A 17,223-nucleotide genomic window follows, 5' to 3' on the forward strand; every position below is an offset into this window, starting at 1 on the left:
CTACGCCACAAATGTTACTTCAGCATGGGCAGGAGTAGGATTTATGGAGAGGTACACACAGAGGTGTACGCCGCATGTCTGACGCTCCTGATTCAGGAGGAGGAGTATGTCTCTTCATAAATCAGACTCCAGCAGGCCCATTTATCCAGACTAGAGTGGACAACATTGGTCTCGATGAATCGAGCCCTATGTATACAGTTCAACATGTGCACATAGCCTTATTCAGATTTGTCTCCTTGGGGGTGTTAATGGTCTACTATCTAGTAAAGTCGGTAACAGACTTAAAATATCGATTTAACCCAATATTTACACTCACTTAAAAGAGATTTCCATGTTTAAAATATTAACCCCTTCTGGACTGGGCAAATTTCAAAATTTTTTTTGTTTTCATTTTTTCCTCCCCTTCTACCAAGAGCCATACATTTTTTATTTTTCCACCCACATAACTGTATGAGGACATTTTTTTGCGGCACAAGTTGTACTATTGAATGATACCATTCATTTTATCAATGGATGCATTGGAAAGCTGGAAAAAAATTCCAAGTGCAGTGAAATTGTGAAAAAAGTGCATTTTTTTTATTTCCCATGTTCAGTATACGGTAAAACTGATCTGGCAATATGATTCTCTAGATCAGTACGAGTACACAAATACCAAACATGCATAGTTTTTTTTATTTAAGTGATAAAAAAAAAATGGTAAAGAAAAAAAAAATTGCATTTGTCGCCATATTCTGAGACCCGTAACCTTTTCATTTTTGGGATATGTTTAAGGGCTTATTTTTTGCACCCTGAGTGGACATTTTTACTGATACATTTTGAGTTATATATGATGTTTTGATTGCCTCTTTTTGCATTTTATTGCATTGTTTCAGAGGCCAAAAAAGGTAATCCTGATGTTTCAATTTTTTTTCTGTTTACCAATCGGATTAATTAATTTTTTTATTTTATATTTTGATAGATCAAACTTTTACATATTCTAAACAATACCTTTTACAGGAGAATTGTCATGATCAGCACAAAAGTCTTCAGCAGACCCCCGACTGTTATGGCAACCCATTGTCGCCACGCAGTCATGTCACATGCACGCTGAATGACGTGCCCCGTGCCGACGTGTGTTGAATACCGCTGTCAGAGAAGGACAGCAGCATTTAGCAGGTTAAGAGTCACAAGCGGAGATCCACCTGCGGCTTTTAGAGGCACATGATGGCTGATTAAATCAGCCATTATCTGCCAGGTAAGATGCGGGCTCGGCATGCAAGCCCGTATCAAAGTCACGGACATAACATGTGACATAAATGTACGTCATATGTCATGAAGTGGTTAATGACCTATCCCTAGTATAAGTCATGATTATCAGATTGGTGGGGTCCAACACCCTGCACCACCACCAATTAGCAGTTTTCAACTTCTGTGATGGCCGGATGTAACCAGTAAATGGAGCCGAACAGCACAGCTGTGTTCAATGTATTTTGGCTGTTACCCCAGTTCCTTTTCAATCTCAATAAGAGCTTAGCTGCAGTACCTGGGAACAGCCACTGCACAGTGTATGGAGCTGTGCTATCTCGCTCTGCCAACTGTTTACATCCGACCGCCGTAGGAGCTGAAAGCTACTGATAAATGGTTGTGTGTGACGTGGACCCAATCAGATCTAATATTGATGACCTATCCTACAAATTGGTAATCAATTTTGAAAGCTTGAAAAAAAACCTTTAACTTATTTTGCTCATTTTAATATACACTTTGTATTTTTCAGTATATCTCACACTACAAAATATCTAGAATTTTTCAGTTTTTATTTTATTAAAAAGAAAAAATAAATACCTGAAAATGCAGTAATATTGACAAAAAGGGTAAAAATATCTACCGCTGCCTTCCTTTCCAAGACACATTTTCCATTGCTTCTGTAACACACTGCAGATCTGACAGGTATATTTGTCTCAATGACACAGGCATACACACAGCATCCTATTAGATCTGCAAACTGACAAGTATAGCCACACATTAAGTAAGCAGACATATAAATAATTATATCAGCCCCGAACTGAATGACTCCTTCCGTCCTGACATATGATAATGTCTCCGCCGGTTTCTTATGCTGTGCGGAGTATCTCAATTCCTGCCTCTCTTTTCGGGGGAAAATTAATCCATCCTTTGCCATTGCCTTCCCTTCATGCTAACCTAACAAATATAGCAACCATAAATACATGCTAAATAATTCATGAACATTATTTTGTAAATTCTGCTAGGCCACACCTCTCTGGGGGCATATTTATGAACGTACGTCAGCCTAAAAATCAATATGTCTGCCAAGCATCTAACCTCTGATGCAGAATTCCCACATCTACTCCAAAATGCTGCAAACGACTCCAATTCCACTCCAGAAGTCATCCATCATGCTGTCACTTTAATTCAGATGCTGCTACTTGTTTTAATAACATACATCTTACACGGAGAATATTGCCAACACGCAATGTGCAGGCGCATTTTACAACCACATCAAATGTTATTAACCCTTTGATCTACAATATTCTTATCAAGCCGCACAATCCTTTCTGTCCCTGATGCTTATCAATAATTTCCAATACTGGGACCAATTCTACTTTGGAGTTTCTCATCAATCTGGCATTTAAAAGAAATAGATATATATTGCATATATATTATAATTTGACCCTGAAGAATAAAGAATAGATGACTATCAATGGAGTTTGCTATTTAGACGGAATGAACATTCAGCATAGATTTTGTCTGAAAATATGAAAAATACAATTATAATATGGGGGAGAGAAATAAAAATTTGCACAAAATATGTCTAGCATCTCAATGCTCATTGTCTTAGACATAAAAACTTTGGGAGATTAAAAGTAATATGTCAAAAATATCTTTGTGCCATGATGTAATTTTTTGTTTTTCCAATAAACTCATAGATGGTTTGTGTCTCAGGGCTCTTTGGATCACTGAAATTACCGTATTTTTCAGACTATAAGATGCACTTTTTTCCTCCAACATTTTGGAGGTAAGTGAGGGGTGCGCCTTATAGTCCTAACTATACATGTCCGTACTTTATACTGTGGGTGGTGGAGGGTGTGGGGGGGAGCGGCAGCGGTGAATGAGCAGGGCACAAGAGGTAGCAGCCGCCTGCTGCAGTCTACGCTGTGCTTGCTGCAAAAGAAAAGGAATATTCACTGCTCCCCACGCCCATGGGCATGGAGAGCAATGAACATTCATTTTCCTTAATAGCACGCACACTGTAGCCGCAGCGCGGCTCCTGCAGCAGCCGGCGGACTGTGTGCCCGATATTAAAGGCCATGAATATTCACTACAATCCACTCCCATGGGTTGTAGTGAATATTCATGGTCTTAAATAGCGGGCACACAGACTGCAGAACGGCAGGAGGAGCCGCGCTGCGGTTACAGTGTGCGCGCTATTGAAGACAGTGAATGGTCATTGCTCCCCACGCACACAGTCCCGGCACTGGGAGCAGTGACTATTCTGGCACAGCATATCACTGTGTGAGGGCGCACGGCAGGGACGCCATTCTCGGCTCACACAGTGAGAGTGTCAGCAGCAGAGCGGGATGCAGCGCTGGAGGAGGTGAGTATGATTGTTTATTTTCTTTTGTGATGGGGATCAGGGGGCGCCAAGCATACCAGGATGGGGATCAGAGGGTGCCAAGCATACAAGGATCAAGGGGTGCCAAGAATACCAGGATCAAGGGGTGCCACGTATACCAGGAACGAGGAGCCATACATTCCAGGAGGGAGGATATTAACAGAATTGGGGGAAATTACCCCAATACCAGTGTCAGCAGAAGACCCCCTCCCCCATAAAAGTGCATCATGACCACATTTTTTGCTCACATTTTTTTTTCTATTTTCCTCCTCTAAAACCTAGGTGTGTTTTATGGTCCGGTGCATTTTATAATCTGAAAAATAGAGTAATCTCAAACACCTGATGATTAGTTTGTCAGGTGAGCCCAATTAAAGGAAATCTACTTAAGAAGGATGTTCCACATTATTAAGCAGGCCATAGGTTTCAAGCAATATGGGAAAGAAAAAGGATAAATAGTGGAATGCCTTGGACAAGGCATGAAACATTAGCTATTTCACAAAAACTTGTGTGATCAGATCATTGTAATGTGAAGAGATTTGTGGCTAATACAAAGCACAGATGGGTTCCTGCAGATAAAGGCATAATGAGGAAGGTTTCTGCCAGACAAATTCATTGGATTAAGAAAGCGGCTGCTAAAATACTATTACAAAGCACAAAACAGGTATATGAAGCTGTTGGTGCCTCTGGAGTCCTGCTAACCTCAAGTTGTGCATAAACCGACTATTCGGCCACCCCTAAAGAGGGTTCACATGCAGAAACAGTTGCAATGGGCCCAGATATACATAAAGAATAATTTAAAACAGTCTTATTTACTGAAGAGTGCCATGCAACCCTGGATAATCCAGATGTATGGAGTTGTGGATGGTTGGTGGATGGCCCCCATGTTCCAACGCTAGCATGGAAATGGCGGAGTCTTGTATTGGGCAGGAATCATGGGGAGAGAGATGGTAGGCCCCTTTAGGGTCCCTGAATGTATGAAAATGACCTCAGCAAAGTATATAGAGTTATTGGATGACCACTTTCTTCCATGGTACAAAAAGAAGAACCGTGTCATCCATAGCAAAATTGTGAAGCTGAGTCACTTTTCACAGCCAGACCGTGAGACAAGATAGTCAAGGAGTCTGAAGTCAACGCCAGGAGTGTACATCATAAACAGAGGGAAGAGGCAAAGGCGTAGTCAGGTAACGTTCCGTAGATCAGAATACCAGGAGGAAAGCAGATCAGAGCAGAAGGGGTTAAACAGACGAATGGTCAGAACAAGGTCCAAGGTCAGGCAACAGAAGATCAATAAACAGAACTCAAGGGACAGAGAACAAACCACACACTTGCTGAATGTTCGTCTGACAGAGATCAGGGGGAAACAGTTAAGTAGCCAGGCATTCAACTGGAATAATGAACACCTGAAGATAGCCAGTGCCTTCCAGTCTCAGGTTAGACAGCCGAGCTGTTAATCACCACACTGACAGCTATTGCGCGCCCCAGTACCAGATTGGATGGTCGAGCTGTCAATCACAGTACTGACAGTTTCAGCACACCCCTGTACAAGGTTGGACAGCTGAGCTGTCAGTAACTGCATCCCAGGCACAATGAGGGGTGAAACCGTAACAGTACCCCCTCTTCTAAGGGGGGCCACTGGACCCCCAGGCTTCCAAAGAAACTTTAGATGGATGGCCCTGACTAACCTATCGGCCTTCACATCGAGCAGGGACCCATGATCTCTCCTCTCGTCCGTATCACCTCCAGTGGATGAGGTATTGAAGGGAATTACGGACCCTATGAGAATCCACCACTCTCTGAACCTCATACTCTAAGCCACTGTCAACTGAAACTGGGGGAGGCGGGGATAAGGGAGACAATACAGAGGGAACAAACTCGAACAAACCCCTTTAATAAGGATTTATGGAAGATATTAAGGATGCGAAGGGATGGAGGAAGCTTTAATCTGAATGCCACGGGACTGATCACCTCAAGGATCTCATAAAGACCAATAAACTTTGGACCCAACTTTGCAGACGGCATTTTAAGTTTAATGTTCCTGGATGACAACCAAACCGTATCCCCAATCTTAAAAACAGGACCCACCGAACGTCTTCTATCGGCCTTCAGTTTTTGGTGAGTCTGAGCAGTCCCAATATTCTTTTGAACCTCCTTCCAAACATCCCCAAGTCTCTGTACGGTGACCTCCACCCCAGGACATTCAGAACTAATCCTAGAAAATTCACCAAAATGGGGATGAAACCCATAATTACCGAAAAACGGAGAGGTTCCAGTAGACTGATTCACTAGAATGTTAAAGGCAAACTCAGCGAGAGGTAATAACAAAGACCAGTCCTCCTGCTGAGCAGCCACAAAGCACCTTAAAATTTGTTCCAAAGATTGATTTTTCCTCTCAGTCTGACCTTTGATCTCAGGGTGGTAGGCAGATGAAAATGACAATCCTGAGTTTACTACAAAAAGCTCTCGAGAATTTAGAAACAAATTGTACTCCCCTATCGGGCACAATGTTAAGAGGGATACCATGTAACCTTACAATATGGGAAATAAACAACCTGACGAGTGTCTATGCATTAGGTAATCCAGACAAGAGAACAAAATGAGTTTGTTTGCTGAATCGGACCACTACCACCCAGATAGCAGTTTTACCATCAGACAGAGGCAAATCCGTGATGAAATCCATGGACAAATGAGTTCATGGTCTTTCTGGAACTGGCAATGGAGCCAATTCCCCGGAGGCCGGCTATGACTAGCCCGTGTGCAGACTTCACAAGCAGATACAAAATCTTTGATATCATTAAGCATGGATGGCCACCAAAAAAGTCTGGCAATGGCTTTCTGTGTAGCAGTGACCCCAGGATGACCACTCAAGATGGAATCATGAAATTCTTGTAACACACACAATCTTCGGTACACAGGCACAAATAATTTAGACCCAGGAGTAGTGGGAGGAGCCATTGACTTGGCATTACTGATCTCCTCCTCCAATTTTGAGGTTACCATAGAAACCACAATACCCTGAGGAATAATGGAGGATGGAGGTTCTGGAGGAGAAACTGGATCGAGACTACGAGACAATGCATCAGTTTTCACATTCTTAGACCTTGGTCTGAATGTAATCGAAAAATTAAACCCCTTGAGAAAAACAAGAACCATCTGGCTTGTCTAGGAGTTAATCTTTTAGCTGACTCAATATAGGCTAGATTCTTGTGATCAATGACCACAGTAACGGGATGAACCATCCCCTCCAAAAAATGCCTCCATTCTTCAAAGGCTAATTTTACAGCAAGTAACTCACGATTCCCAACATCATAATTTCTTTCTGCAGGCAAAAATTTCTTAGACAAAAAAGCACATGGACGCAAGTTAGTCAGAGTTTTGGGCCCCTGCGACAAAACTGCCCCCACTCCAACCTCCGAAGCATCCACCTCTACAATGAATGGTTCTTGGAGATCCGGTTGGATCAGAAGGGGGACAGACATGAAACACTCTTTTAATTTTTCGAAAACCTTGATAGCACTCGGCAACCATAACGTGTAAGGTCAGTAAGAGGTTTGGCAATCTGAGAAAATCCCTTGATAAATTTCCTATAATAGTTGGTGAATCCCAGAAAATGCTGTAAAGCCTTAAAATTACGAGGCTGAACCCAGTCAGTTAAGGCCTGTACTTTCCCAGGGTCCATCTTAAACCCTTCTGCAGGCAAGAAAATAATACAATTTCCTGAACAGAAAAAACACATTTTTCCAATTTAGCAAACAAAGAGTTTTCCCTTAACCTTTGTAACACAACCCAGATATGTTCCTGGTGAGAGTCCAAATCTGGCGAGAAAATTAGAATATCATCCAGACAAATTACAACATATCTTCCAATGCAATCAGAGAAAATATCATTCATAAAATTTTGAAACACAGCAGGTGCATTGGATAATCCGAAAGGCATGACAAGGTTTTCAAACAGACCCTCAGACGTTAAAGGCACACTCTTCCACTCATCACCCTCCCGGATGCGTATCAAATTGTAAGCCCCTCTAAGATCAAGTTTAGAGAATACCCTGGCCCCCAGAAGATGATTATTATAGGTCAGGGATGAGTGGAAGTGGGTACGCATTTTTAACCATGATTTTGTTTAGTTCCCGGAAATCGAAGCAAGGATGGAGACCCCCATCTTTCATTTTTACGAAGAAAAAACTGGCAGCTACCGGAGAAGAGGAAGGACGGATATGACCCTTCCTTAAACTTTCGTTAACATATTCTTTCATGGCGGTCCGTTCAGGCCCAGACAAATTGTAAAAGCGAGCTTTATGCAGTTTGCCACAAGGAATAACTCAATAGCACAATCATAAGGATGATGGGAGGTAGTATCTCCGCCTCTTTTTCTGAGAACACATCTCCAAAGTCCTTCAGGTTCGCCGGCAGACCCTTCAGACTAGCGGAGCATATTTTTACAATTTTTAGACATTTCTTGCAACAATTAGGGCCACATTTAACAATCTTCCTCTGACACCAATCAATGAAAGGATTGTGCATCTGCAACCATGGAAGCCCCAGTACCAACCCAGCAGGTAAATTATCCAACACAAAACATGAGAATGATTCAGAGTGGAGAGCTCCTACTTGAAGAGTGAAATCCACCGTAACCTTCTTGACTAAATTTCTGGATAATAGTGTTTTGTCAAGGGCAAAGACTTGCAAGGGTCTTTGTAAACTAACTGACCCTAACCCTAACTTCAGAACCAGTCTGGAATCAATAAAGTTAGCAGCAGACCCACAGTCAATGAACACCAATGTTGATAACACTTGGTTCTCAAAGGATAACACAGTATTTATCAGTACCCTGGAGGAGGAAGAAAAAGGTACCTCGTAGTCTGGGTAACCTCCTCGGGCCATCACCCAGACTCAGACATTACTGTCACGGTTCCACCCCTCACTGTGTCTGGGATGCAGTTACTGACAGCTCAGCCATCCAATCTTGAACAGGGGCATGCTGGAGCTGTCCGTACTGTGATTGACAGCTCGACCATCCAATCTGGTACAGTGGTGTGCAATAGTTGTCAGCATGGTGATTGACAGCTCAGCTGTCCAACCTGAGACTGGGAGGCACTGGCTATCTTCAGGTGTTCATTATTCCAGTAGAATGCCTGGCTACTTAACTGAGCCGTTTCCCCCAGATCTCGGTCAGATGTAATGTGACGCTGAATCACTTTTCACGGCCTGGCCATGAGACGGGTTAGTCAAGGAGTCCGAAGTCAAAGCCAGGAAGTTACGTCATAAACAGAGGGAAGAGGCAAAGGCGTAGTCAGGAAACGTTCCGTAGATCAGAATACCAGGAGGAAAGCAGATCAGAGCAGAAGGGGTTAAACAGATGGATGGTCAGAACAAGGTCCAAGGTCAGGCAACAGAAGATCAATAAACAGAACTCAAGGCACAGAGAACGGCACAGAGAACAAACCACACACTAGCCGAATGTACGTCTGGCAGAAATCTGGGGGAAACAGCTCAGTTAAGTAGCCAGGCATTCAACTGGAATAATGAACACCTGAAGATAGCCAGTGCCTCCCAGTCTCAGGTTGGACAGCCGAGTTGTCAATCACCACACTGACAGCTATTTCTCGCCCATGTACCAGATGGACGGCTGAGCTGTCAGTAACTGCATCCCAGACACAGTGAGAGGTGGAACCGTGACAAAAATTATCTTCATGCATGACAATGCACCATTTCATGCTGCAAAAAATACCTCTGAGTCATTGGCTGCTATAGGCATAACATGAGAGAAACTCATGGTGTGGCCATCATCCTCCCCTGACCCCAACCTTATTGAGAATCTTTTGAGTATCCTCAAGCAAAAGATCTTTGAAGGTGAGAGGCAGTTCACATCAAAACAGTAGCTCTAGGAGGCTATTCTGACATCCTGCTATGAAATTCAAACAGAAACTATCTAAAAACTCACAAGTTCAATGGATGCAAGAATTATGAAGGTGATATTACAAAAGGGGATTCTTCTGTTATCATGTAACTTGGCCTGTTAAGATGTTTTTAAATGAAAAAGCTTTTAATTTAAGTAAATGTAACCTCTCAATGCTGCAAATTCATCAAATGACCATTTTCACTTCTTTAGAACCTATAAAAGGGTTGGAAACTCTGATGTGCATAATAATTTAGAACAGTGCATTTTGAGTTTTTTTAATTTTGAAAAAAATCCTGTTTGTCCAATAAAATATGACTTACTCTAATGCTTGATGATTTGAACATTATACTGACTCATGTGCAGAGAAAAATAGCATTTACATAATAATTTGGAACTTGATGTAATTTTTATTGGTTTTATTTATTTTTCATATAGGGCTATCTACATTTTGTCCAAAAACCTTGCAAATTTCACTCTGGCCACTAAGCCTCAAAATAGGCTGAGAAATCCTGTTCTGTACAGAGTAGTTTTCAGCTGTCATCTCATTACCATCACAGGCAGGTTTATACATGACAAGTAGTGATGAGCGTGCACTGCTCGAGATGCTCGGCGCTCGCCGAGTATTTCCGGGGTTGCTCAGCGGGAGCTCGGGTTCCCTCCCTGCATGTTTAGCACTCTTTATAGATCCAATGAACATGCAGGGATTGTCTGCCACACACTATAATGCCACAGCCATTACAGACCTGGCGGCGCCATGCTCGTCACAATCTACTCAGGAATCAGGCAGTGTAGGGAGAGGTGCTGCTGAGCTAGGGAGAGATTTGCTTGTTTCTTAGTTAGTGTAGGTATGCCACAACATATTCTACACATATCCATCTCAACTTACAGTCCTTCTGAGGACTAATCCAGCTGCATAGATATCAGTGCTAGGCAGGCAGGCAGGCAGTGTATGTGGCAGACCGCAGTGCATATAGCAAGAGGGTCCATTCCAGTTCTGATTGCTGGTGCTTTTACAGATATTTCTAGAAATAACCCCAAGTATCAGGGGCCAGGAATAATATTTTTTTGGATCTTAATCCTGATTATTTGCTTAAAAAGCAATCCAGAGAACACCATTTTTCTGATCCATGTGCTTTTTGGCACTGCAGAATACAGCCAGATCCTTTCCATATTACAGAGCTAAAAATCCAACTATTTAAAACTGTGGTTTGTCCGTCACACGGATCACATATAATTGCGCTGAAAATTCTGCCATTTCTGGCCTCCATTGAAATGTTGTTGCAGTGTGTCAATGAAGTTATTGACACGAGGTCAATGTTAAAAATAGTTACCTCCAGGTCAGCTATTTAAAACTGTGGTTTGTCCGTCACACGGATCACGTAATTGCGCTGAAAATTCTGCCATTTCTGGCCTCCATTAAAATTTTGTTGCAGTGTGTCAGCGAAGTTATTGACACTAGGTCGCTGTTAAAAATAGTTACCTACAGGCCAGTTATTTAAAACTGTGGTTTGTCAGTCACATGGATCACATATAATTGCGCTGAAAATTCTGCCATTTCTGGTCTCCATTAAAATTTTGTTGAAGTGTGTCAGCGAAGTTATTGACACGAGGTCGCTGTTAAAAATAGTTACCTACAGACCATCTATTTAAAACTGTGGTTTTCCGTCACACATATCACATATCACTGCGGTTCAAATCCAGCCATTTGTACTGAACGTGGAAAATATTGTCCTTCATTTAAAATGGGCAAGGTGCGTGGCAAGGGACGGGGAAGTAGACGTGATGGTGATGATTGTGCATACAGAGGACAAGGCTGAGGCCGTGGGCTAGCTGAAATTGTGCCACAACAAACACCCACATATTCTCGCTCGACCTTCCTGTCCTAATTAAAAGGGGACCACAGAACACCACTATTGAACATAGAGCAGTGTGAAAAGATTATTGGTTGGATAGCAGATAATGCTTCCAGTCACTTAGCCACCACCACCCTGACTTCCACACGGTCAAGTCTCAGTAGCCATGAGTCTGGACCACATATTCCTCACCCTGATCCTCCTTCTTCCCACCATGTCGAGTGCCTGGAGACAACTGATCCCACACTTGAACACTCCGAAGAGCTGTTCACTTTTCCAATTATACACTGTGTGCCAAATTATTAGGCAAATGAGTATTTTGATCACATGATACTTTTTATACAGTACATGTTGTCCTACTCCAAGCTGCATAGGCTTGAGAGCCAACTACCAATTAAGTAAATCTGGTGATGTGCATCTCTGTAATGAGGAGGGGTGTTGACTAATGACATCAACAATCTATATAAGGTGTTCTTAATTATTAGGCAACTTACTTTCCTTTGGCAAAATGGGTCAGAAGAGAGATTTGACGGGCTCTGAAAAGTCCAAAATTGTGAGATGTCTTGCAGAGGGATGCAGCAGTCTTGAAATTTCAAAACTTTTGAAGCGTTATCACCGAACAATCAAGCGTTTCATGGCAAATAGCCAACAGGGTCGCAAAAAGCGTGTTGGCCAAAAAAGGCGCAAAATAACTGCCCATGAATTGAGGAAAATCAAGCGTGAAGCTGCCAAGATGCTATTCGCCACCAGTTTTGCCATATGTCAGAGCTGCAACGTTACTGGAGTATCAAAAAGCACAAGGTGTGTGATACTCAGGGACATGGCCAAGGTAAGGAAGGCTGAAAAACGACCACCTTTGAACAAGAAACATAAGATAAAACGTCAAGAATGGGCCAAGAAATATCTTAAGACTGATTTCTCAAAGGTTTTATAGACTGATAAAATGAGAGTGACTCTTGATGGGCCAGATGGATGGGCCAGAGGCTGGATCTGTTAAGGGCAGATAGCTCCACTCCGACTCAGACGCCAGCAAGGTGGAGGTGGGGTACTGGTATGGGCTGGTATCATCAAAGATGAACTTGTGGGACGTTTTCAGGTTGAGGATGGAGTGAAGCTCAACTCCCAGACCTACTGCCAGTTTCTGAGAGACAACTTCTTCAAGCAGTGGTACAGGAAGAAGTCAGTATCGTTCAAGAAAAACATGATTTTCATGCAGGACAATGCTCCATCACATGCATCCAACTACTCCACAGCATGGCTGGCCAGTAAAGGTCTAAAGGAAGAAAATATAATGACATGGCCCCCTTGTTCACCTGATCTGAACCCCATAGAGAACCTGTGGTCCATCATAAAATGTGAGTTCTACAGGGAGGGAAAACAGTAGACCATTCGGAACAGTGTCTGGGAGGCTGTGGTGGCTGCTGCATGCAATGTTGATCGAAAACAGATCAAGCAACTGACAGAATCTATGGATAGAAGGCTGTTGAATGTCATCATAAAGAAAGGTGGCTATTTTGATCACTAATTTTTTTTTTTTTTACATGTCAGAAATGTTTATTTCTAAATTTTGCGCACTGATACTGGTTTACCTGGTGAAAATAAGCAAGTGAGATGGGATTATATTTGGTTTTTATTAAGTTGCCTAATAATTCGGCACAGTAATAGTTACCTGCACAAACAGATATCCTCCTAAGATAGCCAAATCTGAAAAAAAAAACACTCCAACTTCCAAAAATATTAAGCTTGGATATTTATGAGTCTTTTGGGTTGATTGAGAACATAGTTGTTGACCAATAATAAAAATAATCCTCTAGAATACAACTTGCCTAATAATTCTGCACACAGTGTAGATTCGGGCCTCTCGCCCGGTCCACGTGAAGCAGGGCAAGAGTAGATCGCATATAGCGATGCCCAAATATTTGAGCAGCCATGGTCACACAAAGGCGACAGTGGAAAACTGTCACAAGAGGAGGACGATGATGAGACACAATTGCCAGAAAGTCAGGAGGATTACCAGGGTGCAGAAGTGTAAGACGAGGTGATGGATGATATAGTAACTGATCCAACCTGGCAGGGGGACATACAGAGCGAGGACAGCAGCACACAGAGGGAGGGAGGTGTAGCACCACAAAAGGCAGAAAAAAGCAGTGTGGTGGCTGCAGACAGAAGGCGGGCAACAGTTCCCCGTAACATCAACACAATGGAAGTTGCCAGTACAACTGTTAGGTCGTCCCGAGACTGGTTATTTTTTAAAGACTCTGCCAATAACCGCAAAAACGCCATTTGCACCATTAGGGGTAGCAAAATTACCAGTCTGACCACCACCAGCATGAGCAGGCACATGGCAGAAAAGTACCCGACAAAGTGGGCCGAACCCCAGGGTCCAGGAACAATGTCTGCGGGTGGCACTATTGATTCTTCCGCTGTTGTGCGTGCAAGCCAATCCTCTGTCCATGGCGCATGCGAAGTTGTCTTCTGCCCTGCACCTGTCGTTGCACACTCTTAAGTAGCACCATCAGAAAGAACGTCCACGTCCTTTTCCCAGCGCAGCATTCAGTTGTCCCTACCTCAGTCCTTGGAACGCAAGCGCAAATACGCAGACAATGCCCCACAGGCCTCACTACTAAATTCACACATTTCGCGACTGCTTGCGCTCAAAATGTTGCCTTTTAGGCTTGTGGAGACGGAAGCTTTCTGCAACCTGATGGCGACAGCCATCCCTCAGTACTCAGTCCCCAGCCGCCACTATTTCTCCCCGTGTGCCGTCCCCGCATTACACGAGCATGTGTCTCACAATATTAGCCATGCCCTCAACAATGCAGTTACTGGGAAAGTCCACCTGACCACGGACACGTGAACAAGTGCTTGTGGGCAGGGACGGTACATCTCACTGACGGCACACTGGGTTAACATATTGGAAGCCGGGCCCAGTGGGACCTTGGGATGGAACACGTCATCCCACGCCGAGGATTGCGGGTCCTGGGTCAATCAGGGTTGCCCCGACATTCTACAGCTCCTAGACCTCCTCCTCCTCCTCTTCAGCATCCATCTCTTAAATGAACACATCAGTCACAGCACTGCTTCAGCCAAGCGGCAACAGGCTGTGCTGAAGCTAATATGCTTAGGTGACAAACCACACAACGCTGAAGAGTTGTGGACAGCTCTGAAAAAGCAGGCAGATCTGTGGCTGACACCGCTGAACCTACAGCCAGCCATGGTCGTATGTGACAATGGCTGAAACCTAGTGACCATGCCTGGCCCATGTGCTTAACCTCATGGATCAGTGGTTTCTCAAATCCTACCCAGAGCTGCCGGATCTGCTTGTCAAAGTATGCTGCCTGTGTGCCCATTTTAGAAAGTCACCTACAGCTTCCACATCCCTAGCTGTGTTTCAGCAGCGTTTGCAGCTTCCGGCTCACTGACTGTTGTATGATATCCCCACGCGTTGGAACTCTACATTGCAGATGTTGGAAAGGATTTGTGAGCAGAAGAGGGCAGTTGTTGAGTACCAGCATCAACAAGGCCGTCGGTATTCAGTTCATACTCCACACATAAGACCTCAGGAGTAGACATGGATGTCAGACAAATGTACCATCCTCCAAAACTTTGAGGACTCCACCAAGATGGTAAGCGACGATGACGCCATAATGAGCATCACCATCCCGCTTCTCTGTCTTCTGAAATTCTCTCTGCTCACAATCAAAGAGGATGCATTGTAGGCGGAGCACGATGAGATGGAGCAAGGAACCATACAGGATGATTCCACATAGACCAGCCTCATCTCATCCCAACGTGGATTGGGTGACAATGAGGAAGAGGAGGCAGAGCTATTGCCATGCACTCAAGAGGGTACTAACTGCACAACTATCATACCGTCTGTTCAGCGTGGATGGCCTGAGGACAGGGAGGAGGAGGAAAGCATGGTCAGTCGTCCTCTTGGGGAGGACACGGAAGTCTTGCCTGTTAGCAGTCTGGAACGCATGGCTGAGTTTATGTTATGCTGCCTTTCCCGTGACCCTCGCGTTCTCCAAATTTTGGGTAACAGTCATTACTGGTTGGTGACACTTCTAGGCCCACGCTACAAGGAGAACTTTATATCTCTTATTCCCGAGGGCGACAGGTGTACTAAAATGGGGAAGTACCAGAAAGCCCTTGTTGCGGAACTAATAAAAAAATTTCCATCTGAAAACGCTGGCGGTAGAGGTCACAGTTTGTTGGACAACCAAGGAGTACAGGCAAGAGAGACACAACTCCAATCCAGCAGAGGCAGGGGAACACTGTCAAATTTCTGGGACAGTTTTCTCAGACCCTCTCATCTTACAGACCCTGAGGCTCGGGGTACTTTCACAAGGAGTGCAAAGTTTGGGAAGATGGCGAGGCAAGTATCTTGCTGACCATATCAACATCCTCTGTGCCTTATAATTACTGGGTATTCAAGCTGGACCCGTGGAATGAACTGTCTCTTTACGTCTTGGAGGTCCTGGCCTGCCCTGCCCCTATCTTTTTATCAGAGTGGGTTTTTAGTGCCACCAGTGGAATTATAACCAATAGGCGCATCCGCCTGTCAGCTGAAAATGCTGACAGGCTGACTCATAAAAATGAACAAGGGCTGGATTGGGCCAGACTTCTCAACACCACGGAATGATAGCAGCGTAACATAAACTGAAATCCAGTGTCTTATTTTGGGAGGTCTATTCCCATGCACCTATTCACAGGTTCACATGGGTATACGCTTCCTGATTTTGTCTATTTTCTCTTGTCCTCCTTCTTCTCATCCTCCATCACCATATCATTCACCACCTTTCTAACATATCACCTCCTCTACGTGTTTTGCAAGGGGCATTGGCGTTCCTTCAAATTTTTGGCAGCTTTTGCATTCACTGCATAGGCAAACACTATGGGAGTCCCACTTCTTAATAATGGGAACATTGCTTTGAGGAGTCTCTCCGACCTCTACATCTCTCTAACAATAGCGAGGGTGGACTGCTGGCCCTTTAAGAATAGTAAGGGCCGCCTGATGGCCCTATAAAAATAGGCTTTGTGACATTTAGAGTCCCTCCATCATAAATGAAACAGGATGTGTCGGATGATGTGTCACACACCACATGGCCAGATAAGGTTGTAAAATGTTAAAATGATATTTCCTGGTGAATGCATTTGTCTTGGTTGAAAGCAATGCAAAAGTTCAAAAATGCATCAAAAACTCTACGTGTGAACATAGCCCAAGGTGTGGAGGAGCATTTTTGTATTTGTATATTTATTTTGCCTTATATACAAGTCATTACCCTGGAAAGGATGCTCCTTAACATATTTCCCAGGAAAATCCATTTTGGTTTCGTTTTTGTATGTTTTATTGTGAGTCCGTAAAAGTGGCGTAATACCTCTGACAACGTTGTTGACAGCAGTGACCTGGGAGTCAGAAATGCTTCCAGGGGTCTTCACCATGCTGTTCCCATGTCATTTTAGCACTGTTCCCATCGATTTGGGCAATTTTTAGGCCCTCTGCATATCACCGGGGGGGAGCCACCTGAAAAATGCTTGAGTTTCCCATAGACTTACATTGGGCTCATTGCTCGGGTCGAGCACCCGAGCATTCCAATTTGCTCGACCCGAGCATCGAGCACCCGAGCATTTTAGTGCTCGTCCATCACTAATGACAGGTAATAATTCTATGAAAATTAGATAATACAGGTTTCACCATTCACAATAGGTGATGGTCACAGCTCACCTTCTGCCCCTGTTAAGAATTGTGGTTCTGTGCTCCCACCTGGGAATGGATAAGGTCCGGTACTATGCTACTCCGGTCACAGGCACAGCCATTGTCCTGACTCTGGAGGTGGAGCTACTATGCCTGCAGGGAAA

The sequence above is a fragment of the Phyllobates terribilis genome, unplaced genomic scaffold (genome assembly GCF_046119375.1).
Source record: "Phyllobates terribilis strain yellow unplaced genomic scaffold, ASM4611937v1 Scaffold_3__8_contigs__length_932513732, whole genome shotgun sequence".
NCBI classification, from domain to species: Eukaryota; Metazoa; Chordata; class Amphibia; order Anura; family Dendrobatidae; genus Phyllobates; species Phyllobates terribilis.